At 43.1% G+C, this 16772-nt stretch overlaps 1 long non-coding RNA gene across 1 annotated transcript in view; it reads right to left on the reverse strand.

The window, feature by feature from the left end:
* Window positions 1-16772, reverse strand: part of LOC125154561 (uncharacterized) — a 32927-nt gene that overhangs the window by 9340 nt on the left and 6815 nt on the right. Inside the window, exon 2 of the long non-coding RNA XR_007147833.1 lies at window positions 2241-2361. This is a non-coding gene — a long non-coding RNA (uncharacterized LOC125154561). The remainder of the gene's footprint in view (window positions 1-2240; window positions 2362-16772) is intronic.

Consider the following 16772-nt stretch of genomic DNA (forward strand, 5'->3'; position numbering starts at 1 on the left):
ATTCATCAAGAGCTATTCAAATGAGCACACCTTCCCAGCCACTTGAAGCCTTCAGCAGAGTTTCTGCGTGCAGGAAGCAAACTGAGGAGTGTCCCCTTCGGAGCCTTTCCTCCTCACCCACCTCAGCCCCGCAGACATTTCTGCCCCACTTGATGTGCAACACTGCTTTCTCCAAGCTTCTGAGATCAGCCCTCGCGGCACGTTGTCGCCTTCCCCAGGGGTCAAATGCAGTGTATGGATATAGAAGCACTTCCACATCAACAAACTCTCTCGTGTGCAATCTTGGGCCCCTCTCCCTGGGTGGTCCAGGGCCCCGGAATCCAGTCCCTATGTGCCTTCTCCTGAGGACAGTCACCTTCAGTCATCAGCAGGCCTTGCTCTTCCCCAGCTGGACTGTGTTAAGACTCGACCCCTGGTTTTGGTCTGGTGTAGGGAGGGGAGGCAGGGGCACATCCCGAGAGGGGTACACATTCATTGCCTCGAGAGGCAACAATACCTGCATGGTCTTCCAGTCCTCTTCTAGCTGGGGGAGGGAGGGCACCACGGCAGGGTCTCGAGGTTTCAAGAGATCTGGGGCTTCAAGGTTCTCAACTGCATCTCCCAGAATGACCCCATCTCCATCTTCAGGGTGCCTCCTTCCCAACACAGGTCCTGAGTGGACCCGGCAGACTTGCTGGGGTTGAGAATGCAATGCTTTCTGGGGGACTGGAGGCTTCATGCCCTGCGTGGGGCTCAAACTCATGGCCCTGGGATCAAGACCCCAGCCGAGATCAAGTGTTGGACACTCAACTGACTGAGCCACCCAGGCCCCCCCCCCCCCACCACTCTGCTTTTCATAGTCTTTTGCCAAGGTGTCAACGGAACTCATTAAAAAGCATCTCACCTCATTGGAAACATTCATTTCATTATAATATTACTTTAGGCCCTTAACCTCTCAAGGGCTGGAGACATTGGCTTTGCCGGGACTCCTCCCCCAATCCCAGCCCCACTCTCCGTCATGAAAGTCTTCCAGTTTTACCACTCTGTGTGGAGGGACGCAGGAGGAAGGAGCTGAGCCGAAATATGGTTGAAACAGAGGCCTCAGCATGTTCCACAGGAGCTCTGGAGCCGGACCGCCCTGCCTGGAGACACCAAGGCCTGAACCCTGAAACTGTCCCATTGCCCAATCATTGGATGTGGCTGCCCTGGTGAGCAGTGGGCCATGGACAGTTCCCAGGGAGGGACTCAGCTGAGAACAGGGATGGTCGCCTGCCCAAGCAGCTGAGGGACAAGTGCCCTGGCCCAGGGGGGGCCGAGAGGTGCATACGTTGGAGGTACACACGTGGCACACCCTTCTTTTGTTCATGCAGATGACGTTGCCTCATCACCTCCTTCCTCCCTGGGCCCCTCCACCTGCAGCCAGGGATCTCTCCAAAACGCAAATCCAATCACACGATGGCTGACCTGCCTAAAACCCTATCGTGGTCTCCCGATGCCCTGAGAATAACATTCAGTTGCCTTAACATGGCTCATAAAATTTTGCATGGTCTGACCTCTGCTTACCTTTGTGGTCTCATTTTTCAACACTTCTCTTGAATGTCTTGCTTCTGACCACAGGAAGACCATTTAATTTCATCACCGTGCCAGGCCTGTGCACGTGTGCGTGCATGCCCGGGGTGGGGCAAGTGAGGGGTGTCTGGAGGGTACTCTTTCTGCACTCGCCTCCACCCTTCCCGTGACCACTCCCTCAAGCACCTCCGACTTGCTCATTCCTCCTTATCCTTCACTCCTTACCACTCAGCTCCTCTGAGAAGCCTTCCCTGATCCCCCAGTGTAAGGAAGGTGTTTCTCCTCTGTGTTTCTCATACTTCCTGTACTTCTCCTGCAACCATGCTGTTCGTCCTATGTTTTAATTGTTTGCTATTCAGTCTCCTTGAAACAACAATGACCGTGGCTATCTTATTCACTGTTGTATTTCTAGCTCCTTGCAGGGTGCCTGGTGCACAGTCTCCTAAACGAATGAATAAATATATGGTGGCTGGAGAGGGGAGCAGAAAGAGGCATAGTCTGACCATTCAACAGAAAGAAAAGACGGAAGTTAACCACTGAAGGTAATTATTACCACTTTTGGTCAAACAGGCTCAGAAAGAGAACGGAACTAGTTCTTAGTGCAGATTCTCTCTGAGCACAAAAGCCAGTGGTATCTATCAAGCAGGTGAGGAAGGTGAATTCACCCAGTGAAAACGGGATTCAACACTGACCTTTACAGAAGAGCTTGGTGCCATTCTGGATGCAGGAACCCGGGGCGTGAGCGGGAAGGCCAGAGATCTGGAGGGAATCTCAAAGAAAGCCAACTAAGCAGTCAGGAAGTCAAAGTGATTCCTGCAGAAAGACAGAGGCACCGGACAGGTTAGGACCCTGGCTTAGAAGGTTTAGGCCAAACGGCACAGGCTGAAGTCTCCAAAATAATACAGGATATGAACACAGACTAATGTGTGGAGGCTGAAACACTGGAATCAGAGGCATCCTGGTACATGACATCAACATAAGGAATGTAAAAATACTTTCTGTGGCAGGAAGCAGATATACAGACTCCACTTCCAAGAAGTAACGGAGGCAAAAATGGGCATATCCCTCACTTGGAGAAGGCCTGGATAGAGACATCACTGCCTCACTTCTCCAACAAAGTGGGAGGCATGGGCCCGAAGGATTGCCCTTCTCTCACTGGATCTGTTCCTCATGATGCCCCACACAGTCAGGGTTGCATCCACAGTAGGCATCTCACTGGTGGTTGTTAACAAGTCCTTCAGTTATGAAAAATACATAAATAATTTGGCAAAGCACCTTGGCTTTTAGTAGAAAAAAAAAAAAGAAACTCAAAGTACAGTCCTTTAGAGCACAGAACCTCTCCTGAATGTAACACAGCCTCTCTAGACAGCCATTTATCGTTTTGTGCCCCAGTTTCCTTCTCTGTAAAGCTGGATTGTTACAAGGATTAAATAACTGAATATATGTAATAAGGCAATCTTGGCTGGCCATTTACCTCTCTGGCTTCATTGGTAAGAAAGAAAATGTAATACCCCACACAGGGTTGTTATGGATATCAGATGACAAAGCACCTAAGAAATCTCTGCATGTGTTCAAAAAATTTTTTTAACGTTCATTTATTTTTAGGGGGTGGGGAGCGTGAGTGGGGGAAGGGTAGAGACAGAGGGAGACACAGAATCCGAAGCAGGCTCCAGCCTCTGAGCTGTCAGCACAGAGCCCAGTAAGGGGCTGAAACCCACAAGCCGTGAAATTATGACCTGAGCCGAAGTCAGACGTTTACCAGACTCAGCCACCCAGGTGTCCCTCTCTGCATATGTTTTAAAGTGCTGCCTGTGAGTTAGAAGGTCAGTGTGTGTGTGTGTGTGTGTGTGTGTGTGTGTGTGTGTGTGTGTGTGTTCCTTTAAGCAGTTTCTGTTGTATGTGTCTTTTAAGAATAATCTCTTATCGCTTCTCGGCCTTTTGGCTAAGAGCAAGTGTAGAATAATCTCTTGATGCTGGGAGTGTGCCCGGTATGTTTCCTGAGAGGCCATGAATGGATGGTGGACAAGCCCATGCACAGACCCCAGGGGAAAGCATTTCGCCCCCTCTGTGGAGCAAAGGTACAGAAATCTATCCAAAGGGAGGGATATCACCGCTCCTGTCTGTGGCCATTCCCAGCCTCTCAGGCCCTCACTGATCCCCATCCAAGGACAACAGCTACGCCCTGCCACAGCCATCTCAGAATGTGCCTCTGCTCTGGCTGACCTGGAATCCTCTCTTCTTACACCAGGGTGCCAGATGCTAAGCAAACAGAAAACCACATGCTTAGATGCGCTTGCTCTTTTTTGTGGTGTTTTTGTTACCTCTTGACGACAGACGTTTGTATCTGAATTGCTTCCTCAACATTAACCTGGTATTTTGCCTGAGAGGTTTTCAGTGTTGCGATGCAGTAAAGGACAAACCCCAAAGCCATGAATTGCTATGACTGTATACGGTCATCTCCTAACTCACGCTCCCTCTCTGCTCCTCTCTTAATATATATGCCTGCTATCGACAAATCACACCTTGTATAAACTGTGTGCTTGAATCTTTTCCAGACGCCGGAAGTATGATGTTAACAATGAGAAAAAGGGAAGGGAAGGCTTTCAAACCTTGAAGCTGTGTTTCAGAAATAGTTACAGATAGAGATACAAGCTATTAGGCCTTTTCCCAGAAAAACACGAGTAGAATGAAAAATCTATCTCAGTATGGGCGAAAAAACACATACAATTTGTTTTTGTTTTTGTTTGAAAGAATATCGGTATAATAAGGGGCAAACCGAACTCTGAGCATGTACAAGTCTTTGGCACTTATGTGCTATCAAATCCAAACTGTTCAATTACATCACGTTATTAGACCTGCTCTTTTTATTGCTATCACTACCAATACTAGTCTTACTATTACTACTACTACTAATTAACGAGTATCGCTCTGTACCAGGCACAATGCCCTCTACTTGACAGACAGCATTTCCCCAAAGCCTCACAACGATCCCATGAGCAGATAGCATCAGTCCTATTTTACAGGAGAGGAAGTGAAATCTCAGTGGTTAATTAGGTAACTGGCCCCAAGTCACAAGAAGGTAGTGATGCCAACAGGATTTGAACCCAGGCTATTTAATCTAAAGCCGGATTCTTAAACTCTATGCCACCGCTGGCTGTGGGCTTTCTTTTTTCAGGATCGTGTTCACAATTTAACCCCAGCTATTTTTCACATTACGAGAGGCCCTGGATTCATGGAGATGGAAAACAACAGACCCTCCCTGAGAAGTGGAGGTGGGCCACTGGCTGGTCTCTCCAGCTAGCAGACCGGCAGCGTCTGCACGTCAGCTTCAATGGGAGCATGAGTCACGCTTTTGCCTTAACAAAATGAGATGTATAGCATTATGGACTTTCAGAATAAAGTTTGCGTGTCCTCATTCATTTGGGCATTAGCCAATGGATTTCAACCATTCTTTATCCTTACGCTAGGTCGAGTTCCAAGCTGGTGATGATGTTTTTCTCAGAAATCTGAAGGCGATGCTGTACTGCCTTGTAGAGTTAAGTGTCGCTACTGATAAATAGGATGCCATTCTAATTCCTGATCCTTTCTTTGTGAATTGTTTCCTCGGGAGCTTTGCTTTTAGGGATTTCTCTTCATCTCCGGTATTTTGAAAGTACACGATTACGTGCCTCAGTGTGGGTCTATTTTTGCAGTGGGCTCTTGGTTGTCCCCTCAATCTGAGCACTGGGATTTCTGGGGGACATTTAGAAAAACAGCTTTATTGACATATAATCTACATTCCATAAAATTTGCCCACTTAAAGAAAGGAGTCAATTCAATAGTTTTTAGTATATTTACAGAGTTGTGCAGCTATCACCGTAATCTAATTTTGGGACATTTCCATCACCTCCAAGACAAACCTTGTACCCACTCGTCATCATCCCCTATTTGCTCCCACCAGCTCTAAGTAATCACCCATCTACTTTGGGGGCCATTCTTTTGAATTATTACTTTAATAATCCTCTTCAATTTTCTTGGTTCTCTCTTTCTGGAATGTCTTTTATTTAGGTATTGGGTCCCTCAGACTAATGTTTTAGTTTTCTTACCCTTCCTATTTCCATCTCCCTTTTTCTGTTCTGTGTAAGGGATATTTCCCTCACTAAAGCTCCACACCTCTTATTGAAAGTTGTATTTCCAGCAGAATATTTTTAATTTGCAAGAGGCCCTTTTTCCCCCCTCTGAACATTCTTTTTGTAACATTCTGTTCTTTTTTTCATGAATGTAATGTCTTCTTTTATCTCTGAAGATATCACTTATAGCTTTTTTTGGAGTTTTCTTCTGCTTTTTGCATTACTTATTTCTTCTGAGTTTTTTTTTTTTTTCTTCTTCTTCTGTTGTTTTGGTCTCTGAGTTTCATAGTAGACCTTCCTCAAACATTTGGTGACTGCCGATTCATACTTAAGAGTGAAGCACTCAAAAGTATTTCTGTGTGTGTAGTTATAAGTTTATTGCGTGGTGATCACCCCTGCTCCTGTGTGTTCATCACTTAGGGGCCTTTAAAACCAATACAAATGCCAAAGCCCACCCCTGGAGTATCTGATTTAATTGGCTGGAATCTTGTCATTCATATTAAAAAAATTTTTTTTAATGTTTATTTATTTTTGAGAGAGAGACAGAGACAGAGCATGAGCGGGGGAAGGGCAGAGAGAAAGGGAGATACAGAATCTGAAGCAGGCTCCAGGCTCTGAGCTGTCGGCACAAAGCCCAACACAGGGCTGGAACTCGTGAGATGTGAGATCACGACCTCACTTAACTGACTGAGCCACCCAGGCACCCCCCGCCTCGTCATTCGTATTTTTTAAAACTCCCCAGATGATTCTGTTGTACAGGGGAAGGAATCCCTGTGGGGGCCCGAGGCAGGGGGGTCCTCAACTACCAATATAGGATATATTTTTTCCCCCAGAGTAATCAGATCCCTCAGAAAAGAAACTTTCCATCTCTTACCTTGGCATCTGACTGCTGACATCCTGAGACCCTCCTGGAAGAAGGGGCTGAGGGTCTCCCAGTCAGCACATAGGTACTCACTCAACCTGGTGTTCTGCAGAGTGGTTGCACCCTTGACTTTGCCCTGTGTGCGCAGGTCTGGAATCAGAGAGGAAGTCTCTGGTCCAGTGGTTCTCATTGCTTAGTGTCCAGCATCAGCAACACCTAGAAATTTGTTAGAAGTGCCAATTCCCAGGCCCCATCCTGACTTGCTGCATCAGAAACTCTGGGGGGGGGGGCATCTGGGTGGCTCAGTCAGTTGAGCGTCTGACTTCAGCTCAGGTCATGATCTCACGGTTCAAGGGTTCAAGCCCTGTGTCAGGCTCTGTGCTGACAGCCCCGACCCTAGAGCCTGCCTCTGATTCCCTGTCCTTCTCTCTCTGCCCCTCTCCCACTCGTGTTCTCGCTCTCTCTCTCAAAAAGAAACCAAAAACAAAACAAAAAAACCTCTGGGAGTGGGGGCCCAGCGACCTCCAGGGAATTCTGATGCCTGCTCACGCTTGGGGACTACTCCTCTGGGCTTCTGTCGGGGAGCAGGGACTGCGTGGGTGCTCAGAGTGTGGGAGGGGACCTGAGGATCCAGGAGCTCTGGAGCAGGCCTTCCTCTGGTCTCCAGCATCTCCAGAAGTCCCTGGGCCCCTCTCTCCACAGCCTGAGATTTTGTATTGGAAAGCAGTAATTTGGGGTCTTTCTTCCATCTCCAGTTTTCACTCCTCTGGTTTCCTAAGACAGTTTTAGCTCCTCCATTTGCTTTCCAGTCCCCGGATTTTATTGTTCTCTCCTCCTTTGCGGTGCTGTTTCTCCTTGCAGCGCATGTCCTTTTTAGTCCCTTGGCTGCCATTTTAAGTGAGGTTGCAGGAGGGTATTTAATCTACCAGGCTTAACTGAAGTCTCATGATATAGATTAAGTGAATAAAGCACATTGCAGGGTGAAAAAAAACAACCCCCAAACTAGATTCTATATTAACAAGGAAAGAAATAAAAAGCACAAAACCACGATATATGATTTCTATATTTGTATGTGCCTGTACGTGTATTTTAATACATGGTATGGATGGATATACTCTCAACTCCTAATGTTACCTCACGGTCATTGTCTTAGGGAGGTGGGGACGGGGGGAGAGGGAGGAACACTATTACTTTTTAAATTTATTTACTCCTGAATTATTTGAATTACTACAAAGAACAAGTATTACTTGTAAAAAATTTTTTAATGTTGAAAATCTATTTGCTTTGCATGAACTGACCTTATTTATTTAACTCATTTAAGTTTATTTATGTATTCTGAGAGAGAGCAACTGGGGTAGGGGCAGAGAGAGGGAGGGGAGAGTGCGAATCCCAAGCGGGTTCCCCACCATCAACGCAAAGCCCCATGTGGGGCTCAAACTCATGAATTGTGAGGTCATGACTTGACCCGAAACCAGGAGCTGGGCGCCCAACCAACCAAGCCACCCGGGCACCCCTATTTATTTATTTTTTAAACATGTTTATTTACTTTTGAGAGACAGAGAAAGAGAGTGCAAGCAGGGGAGGGGCAGAGAGAAAAGGAGACAGGGTCTGAAGCAGGCTCTGTGCTGACAGCAGATAGCCTGATGTGGGGCTCAAACTCACCAACCGAGAGATTGTGACCTGAGCCGAAAGTGGGCGCTCAAATGACTGAGCCACCCAGGCCACCCTGAACTGACCTTTTAAAATTTACACAGTGGCCTGTGTGACCCATCCAGGGGTGGGAGGGTCTGGGGTTTCAGGGAAGAAATAGCCCTAAGTCCCAGATGTTGTCTCAGATTTAGGCTGGGCCCAAACAAAGTCAGAAAGATCCAAATATTCAAGTACCCAAAGTACCTGCTTCTATCCATATATTTGGTATAGAATAAAAGAAGTGTTCTTGGGGCGCCTGGGTGGCTCAGTCGGTTGAGCGTCCAACTTCAGCTCAGGTCATGATCTCACAGTCCGTGAGTTTGAGCCCCGCGTCAGGCTCTGTGCTGACAGCTCAGAGCCTGGAGCCTGCTTTGGATTCTGTGTCTCCCTCTCTCTGTCCCTTCCCTGCTCATGCTCTGTCTCTCTCTGTCTCTCAAAGATGAATGAACGTTAAAAAAAAAAAAAAGAAGTGTTCTCATCTCTAGCTGGAGATTAGACTTGCCCTGGAGTACAGAAGAATGTGAGCAGCCACAGAAACAACAAAACACCTCACTGCCCCACCCATGGACTAATTAAATCCCAGGCAGTTCTAATGTGCAGCAAGGGTTGACACTCATTTATGCAGATGTTATTTTAATCCCTTTAAAAAAAATTTTTTTAACATTTATTTATTTTTTGAGAGACAGAGACAAACCATGAGCAGGGGAGGGGCAGAGAGAGAGGGAGTCACAGAATCCGAAGCAGGCTCCAGGCTCTGAGCTGTCAGCACAGAGCCCGCCGTGAGCCTTAAACTCATGAAGTGTGAGATCATGACCTGAGCCAAAGTCAGACACTTAACTGACTGAGCCCTTAACTGATTTAATCTCTTTTTAAAATCAGAAAGATCAGCTCTCTGATGTCACTCGGATCTTAAAAACAGATCGCTTTGCTAGATTTTTAAATTCTTCAACTTTCTGACATCACATAGCACAATACTGGGGAAGTTTTTAGTCTGTCTTAAAATACTACCTAGATTTGGCTTTGCAAGAACCACAGTGATCAACTGTGCACTATATCTCATAGCATTTGCAAGCTGAATGCTCTCTCATGGGCCTCAGAGATAATGCGACTCTTCATTTTACAGATGAGGAAATGTCGCCCAGAGGTATTCTCTCACAGATTTACTACACTGGGGGGGGGGGGGGGAGGGGGGAGAAAGTGTGTGTGTGTGTGTGTGTGTGTGTGTGTGTGTGTGAGAGAGAGAGAGAGAGAGAGAGAGGGAATGAGAGAGGAAGAGAGAGAGAGAGAAAGTAAATATTGTAAAGGACTTCTATTACTTTTACAAGTGTATGTAACTGGTTTATTCTATATTATGACAGAAACATTCTCTAAAGATCAGTTTTACTTAACCTTGAAAAAAAATCAGTCAAGGTCCAAATGAATTGAGAATTGCTCATCTATTCTTCCTTGTGGATTTGTACTAACTCAAGTCCTGGCCTTGGCCTCTTGCAGAAAACAAAGAATAATTTTCTTTAAAAAAAAATTCTGTATCTTTATCCAATGTGCTTCTCTAAGCTTCTCTTTGCAGCTTTACTGAAAGTATTTTGTTTCAGAGAGAAATCCTCTCGGATTAACCTGCAATGTCCCAGAACAAATGGTGTGCTGTGTGAGCCAGGCACTAGATTGCCAGCTTCTGTGTCTGAGAGCCACGGAAGGCTTGAGGTCAACGTGTTTTCCTTACTGAGGTCAAAGTGAGTAACAAGAGAAGGTAGTTCACAGCAGGAAACAGGTCACTCATGTAATGAGCTAGGACTCGTAAGTTCAGGAGGGAGGAAGGAAATTAATGCTCATTGGGTGAAAATTTATTCTTGGATTTTCCTCTATTAAAATCACATTACATTTCCAATCTATGCCATTACAAACAACATAACATGTGCTATGTTATCTCAAATGTACATTTATGGCTTCTTAGGCATATCTGTTAACCTACATGTATATTTACATCCCATGCCTGCATTATTTAGATGTACGTATTCCCATATGTACAAAAGTATGTCCTCATGTACGTGGTCTCATGTGTACTTTTGTGTTGCATCATGTGTATACTCGATCATTGGCATATTTTTTCCTATTTTTATTAAGATTTATTGAGGTATAATTTACATGAAATAAACACATATTTGAACTGTACAATTTATAAGTTTTTATATATGTATACACCCATGAAACCATTACCACAATCAAGATAATTAATACATCCACCTTCCCAAGTTTCTTTTTGGCCATCTGTAATCCTTCTCAGTCCCTCTCCACTCTCCTATTCCCCCTGCTGATCTGTTTTAATTTTGCATTTTATACAAATGGAGTCATGAGTATTACTCTTCTTTCTCTGGCCCCTTTCAGTCAGCATAATTATTTTCAGATTCATCCATATTGTTACATATATTGGTGGCTCGTTCTATCTTGTTGCTGAGTATTTACCACAATTTATTTATTCATCCACTTATTGATGAACATTTGGATTATTTCCACTTTCTGGCTATTATGAATAAAGCTGCAATAAACATTCATGTACAAGTCTTTGTATGAACACAGCTTCCTTTCTCTTTGGTAAATACCTTGAAGTAGAGGGGATGGTTCATAAGTTAGGCGTATGTTTAACTTTTTAAGAAACTGTCAAACTTTCCCATAGTAGTTGTACCATTTTCTACTCCTACAGTAGTATATGAGAGATCACCCTGGCCAACACTTGGTGTGGCCAGACTTTTTATTTTAGACATGTTAGTGGGTGTGTAGAGGCATCCTGTGGTTTAAATTTGCATTTATTCAATGACTAATGATGTTGTATATCTTTTCATGTGCTCATTACCCATCTGTATATCATCTTTGGTGAAGCATCTGTTCAAATCCTTTGCCACTTATTTATTAGGTTGTCTCTTTTCTTATGATTAAGTTTTTTTTTTTTTTAATTTTTTTTTTTCAACGTTTATTTATTTTTGGGACAGAGAGAGACAGAGCATGAACGGGGGAGGGGCAGAGAGAGAGGGAGACACAGAATCGGAAACAGGCTCCAGGCTCTGAGCCATCAGCCAAGAGCCCGATGCGGGGCTCGAACTCACGGACCGTGAGATCGTGACCTGGCTGAAGTCGGACGCTTAACCAACTGCGCCACCCAGGCGCCCCAACTTATGATTAAGTTTTAAGACTTTTTATGAATTCTAGATACAAGGACTTGGTCAGCCCTGTAATTTGAAAATACTTTCTCCAATTCTATGGCATTTAAAAAAATTTAACAGTGTCTTTCAAAGAGCACAAGTTCCTAATTTTTGTGAAATCCAATGTATTACTCTTAGAAATGGATTGTTCTGTTGGCTAAGAAATCTTTGCCTATTCCAAGGTCACAAAGATTCTCCCCTATGTTTCTTTTTTAAATTTTTTAATGTTTATTCATTTTTCGAGAGACAGAGTGTGAGCAGGGGAGGGGCAGAGAGAGAGGGAGACACAGAATCCAAAGCAGGCTCCAGGCTCTGAGCTGTCAGCACAAAGCCCAACACAGGACTCAAACCCACGAACCGTGAGGTCATGACCCGAGCCGAAGTCGGATGCCTCCCCGACTGAGCCACCCAGGCGTCCCATCTCCTTTGTTTCTTCTAGAAGTTTTATAGCTTTAGGCTTTATATTTAGATCTATGATCCATTTTGGATTACTTTTTAATATCACGTGAGATATAAGTCAAACTTCATTTGTTTTTGGCATAGATACAAAATATTGTTTACAAGACGTTCCTTGGGGCACCTGGGTGGCTCAGTCGGTAAGCGTCCGACTTCGGCTCAGGTCATTATCTCCTGGTTCGTGAGCTCAAGCTCCACATTGGGCTCTGTGCTGACAGCTCAGAGCCTAGAGCCTGTTTTAGATTCTGCATTTCCCTCTCTCTCTGCCTCTCCCCTGCTCACACTGTGTCTCTCTCTCATAACTAAATAAACATTAAAAAATTTTTTTTTTTAATTCTAAAAGATGTTCCTTTCTCCACTGTACTTTTACACCTTTGTCAAAAATCAATTGACTATATATGTGGGGTCTATTTCTGGACTCTCTAATCTGTTCCATTGATCTATTTGCTTACTATTCCTCCAAAACCACATTATCCTCATAATTGCAGCTTTAAAACAAGACTTAAAATCACATAATGTAAATCCTCCAAATTTGTTCTTTTTTTTCAAAAGTGTTTTGGCCATTCTAAGTCCTTTGAATTTCCATATGAAATTTAGAAGTAGACTATCAATTTCTATTAAAATAGCATGGTAGAGTTTTTATTAGGATTGCACCAAATCTATAGGTCAATTTTGGAAGAAGTGACAATGGTGAGTCTTCTAATCCACAAACACAGCATATCTCTCCATTTATTTACATTTTAATTTTTCTCAGCAGTATTTTGTATTTTTTTTTTAATTTTTTTTTTTAACATTTATTTATTTTTGAGACAGAGAGGGACAGAGCATGAACGGGGGAGGGGCAGAGAGAGAGGGAGACACAGAATTGGAAACAGGCTCCAGGCTCCGAGCCATCAGCCCAGAGCCCGACGCGGGGCTCGAACTCATGGACTGCGAGATCGTGACCTGAGCTGAAGTCGGACGCTTAACCGACTGCGCCACCCAGGCGCCCCAGTATTTTGTATTTTTAATGTACTAGTCTTGCACATCTTTTGACATTTATTTCTTTTTTTAAGTTTATTTATTTTTGAGAGAGAAAGAGAGCAAGTGGGGGAAAGGCAGAGAGAGAGGGAGAGAGAGAAAATCCGAAGCAGGCTCCACACTGTCAGCATGGAGCCTGATGCAGGGCTCAAACTCACAAACCTTGAGATTATGACCTGAGCCAAACTTAACCAACTGAGCCACCCAGGTGCCACAATATATATATTTCTAAGCATTTCATAGTTTTGTTGCTATCATATATTTTTAAACTTCAATTTCTAATTGCTGCTAGTATATAAAAATGCCACAGATTTGTGTCTGTTGACCTTGAATCCCGAAATCTTCTTAAACTCACTTATTAGTTCTGGTAGCTTTTTTTTGCAGATTCCATAGGATTTTCGGTGTAGATAATCATAGAGTCTCCATAGTTATTATTTCTGGTGTTTATTAATCCTTCACAGACCCATATTACTACCACTTGGTATAGTTTTTCTTATGCCTGAAAATTACCTTTAATATTTCTCACACCATGGATGTTCTGGTGACAATTTTTCTTTCTTTTCTTTTCCCTTTTTCCCTTCTTCCCTTCTTCCCTTCTTCCCTTCCCTTCTTTCCTGTATGTCTGAAATGTCATATTTTGCTTTTGTTTTTGAAAGATATTTTCATTGGGTTATGGAATTCTACATTCACAGATTTTCTTTCAGTAATTTAAAGATGTTCTGACTGCTTGTAAGATTTTTCTCTTTATCAGTGGTTTTAAGAAATTTAATTATGATGTGCCTTAGTGTAGTTTCATTTATGTTTATTGTGCTTGGGGTTCACTGAGCTTCCTAAATCTATGAGTTTACAGTTTTCATCAATTTTGGAAAATTTTAGAACATTATTTCTGCAAGCATTTTTTCTGTTCTCTTTCTCTATCTTCTCCTTCAAACTCCAATGACCTCATTGGCTTATTATAGATTATCTAAAAAATAAATAACTGTAGCCCATAGATGGATGGGACACAGAGAAGGTAATACAACTGGTCTTTGATTTATCATAGCGAACGAGATGGAGAAAGAGATAATCAAGGCGAGATGGGTAATGTGCTGGGTGAGAAGTCAGAAGTTCCTTGTTTGAACTGCACCAAAGTTAACTATGCAACTTGACATTCGCCCTTTTATCTTTTTGGATCTCAATATTCTCAACTGTGAGATCTGGGAGTTGTTCTAGGTGACACTTGAAGTTCTCATCAACTTACATAGTTTTTGATGCTGGGTGAATTTTGTTGAGAGGAAAGGGGAAAGAAAGGACTGCATTCATTCTGATATCTTCACATGTGTCTGGTATCCATTCATCTTCTCCCTTCTTAGCGTAACGAGTTTGAGCAATCTGAGCTCAACAGAGTTAGGGAACTTGGTTATTTGGACCAATCCTCTCTTTGAAAACAACTAAAAGCTGAATTTTTAAAAAGTCCTTAAAAACACCAAAGAGCCTGACAAGGTTGTGTGAAATTACTAGGCAAATCAGGAACTGAAAGAAATAAGCAGAATACTGAAGCCACGCTTGCCTGTCCAGGGAATTGATTTATTATTGGCCTAGATCCCTAAAGATAAGGATGTTCCCAGTGACTGAGAATTTGATGACATAATTTATCTTCATCCAATGGATGGGACCATGACCTTAAGAATACGGTCCATCTCTACAGTGAATTCCTTATTTAATATTAGTTGTGTTCAAGGATTGGATGTTCTGTCTGGAACAAAAACTGTCATTATGTAAGAGAGCTCAAGCTGAGCTTTTAGATCATTAAACTACTTGACATGACTCTAAGTTCTTATTTCACAGCCAGAAATTCTTAAACCATCTTCCTAGGCCTTCCATAGGTTCTGGAAAAGATGTGCAATTTCGCCGGGCAGGACCTCCCCCTCATTCTGCCACTTACTTTCCCAGTTGCTTTCATTTCTCCCAACTGTCAGGCATGTTGTGAAATTGAGTTTCAGTATCATTCTATTCCAATCCATCAGCTCAGATACTAATCATGAAACAGGTCAATGTGTTAGCTCCCAACAAAGCATTTCTGTTTTAGATTTGCCAAAATAGACTTCCAAAGGCATGTGCTTATAAGGATGATTGATGAGTCAACAAAACTTCAGTGGGGTCACTTTTAATTTGGGCCTGGGAAAACTAACAAGCCCTTTGTACCTCCCAGTTGTCAACAGTGGCCCACACGAGTAGGAGGCATCACAGAAATAACTCCTGTTCAATCCAGGCCAACTCAAAGATTCCCCAGGTGTCGTGCTTATAGCTTGAGAATTATGGCAACCAGGATATAAGCAGTGCTGGAGGTAAATGTTCTCATTCTTTTGCTTTGTATTTCCAAAGTTCCATTCACAACGTCCGTTACACGTGTGTCTGTGTGGCTTGGATGGTGACTGAGGCTCCATAAGGAGTGTTCATTGCAATGATGTAGAGAGAATAGTTGAGGCTTATGTATCCTAGTGGAAAAGCCTTTTCAGGCCTGTTCTCTGTTTTCTGCTCCTTCTCCTCAAAGGATGCCCTTTTAAGGTTTTTATTCTCTGGAGTGAGGCTGTTATTCCATTCTCTAATTCCCCAAGAGGCAGTCAAAATTAGGAGGGTTTCTGTCTCTATTGCTTTTCCTGGACTTACACATCTCCAATGTATAATTACACTTGCAACATAGTAGTAGTCTTTCCTGTAGTTTTCAGAAGCAAATTAAGCTATCAATAAACCTTCTAGATCAAGAAGTTAGGAATGCATCTTTTACTCTAAATCAGTATACCGCCTATTCATGGGAATGATGTTTTGGGAAGCATACAGCCCCTCTACCACAACACACCTTTCACAGCGAATATTGAGCTTTTACAACGTGCCAGGCACTATTCGAAGCCAGAGACACAGAAGTTAATAAAAACAAACTATTTATCCCTTATCATTATCCAGTTGAGATAATACTCCCTGGCCAGTTTACTCTGTGAGCATGATCTTCAGCAAGACTCAAAGCACTGTGAATTACATTTATGTAGCAATTGGAGGATTTACATTGATTTCAACTGCAAAGGAAATGGCAATGTCCCTACCTTACTACCCACCCGCCATGACACCTAGCAAACACATACATTCTTTATACTACGTGGCTTAGGTGCTTTTCAAACCAGGACTCATGATACTGCTTATTTGTTTAAAAATAAACACTAAACATCAAAACATTAGCCGCAGTTTCAAGTAGCATACTCAATGCATATTTATTTTGTTACAGCGTTTGGAAAGTGAGAGAATTCTTTTTTGTGCCAAAATAGCAAAGAAAAATATGAAACACAATAAAGAGACTGGAGTCTAAGCTTTGACCTAAAGTGCTACACATTGACTCTGATTCTTTTTGCTTTCATATGCCACGAGAGGTTCTTTTTTTTTTCTTTTCCTTTTGGCATTAAATTGACCTTATCTGTCAAACCCAAAGACTCAAGGCTGCAATACAGCATTATGCCTTTGTTCTCATAACCCTTTTACTATCTTATGTAGTTTTCAGGAAGCTAGACTTAAAAAACCAATCATAACACAGTGTCTCTTTCCACCAAAGATTTTTTCCTTCATTTTAAGAGTTTTTAAATATTTTGTAATGAATTCCAACTGGGATGCACGTGGGTTGGGCAGTGGAACAAGGATCATTTAACTGGCTCTTGCTGAAGAGGAAGGAAAATCTTAATAGGAGAACGTATTTATTTAGGTTGCTTGCATGTAAGAGAAATGCCCTTTCCCCCCTTCCACTCAGATGGGCTGTTCATTAGCTAGGCTGAATCACAAAGCAGAAGCAGAAAGAGTCTGGTTGGAAGCTGCCACCTCTTCAACAAAAGCAGCCATGTACATGAAGGGTTTAATTCGCTTCATGTGGTC

Source organism: Prionailurus viverrinus, chromosome E3 (assembly GCF_022837055.1).
Source record: "Prionailurus viverrinus isolate Anna chromosome E3, UM_Priviv_1.0, whole genome shotgun sequence".
Taxonomy (NCBI): Eukaryota; Metazoa; Chordata; class Mammalia; order Carnivora; family Felidae; genus Prionailurus; species Prionailurus viverrinus.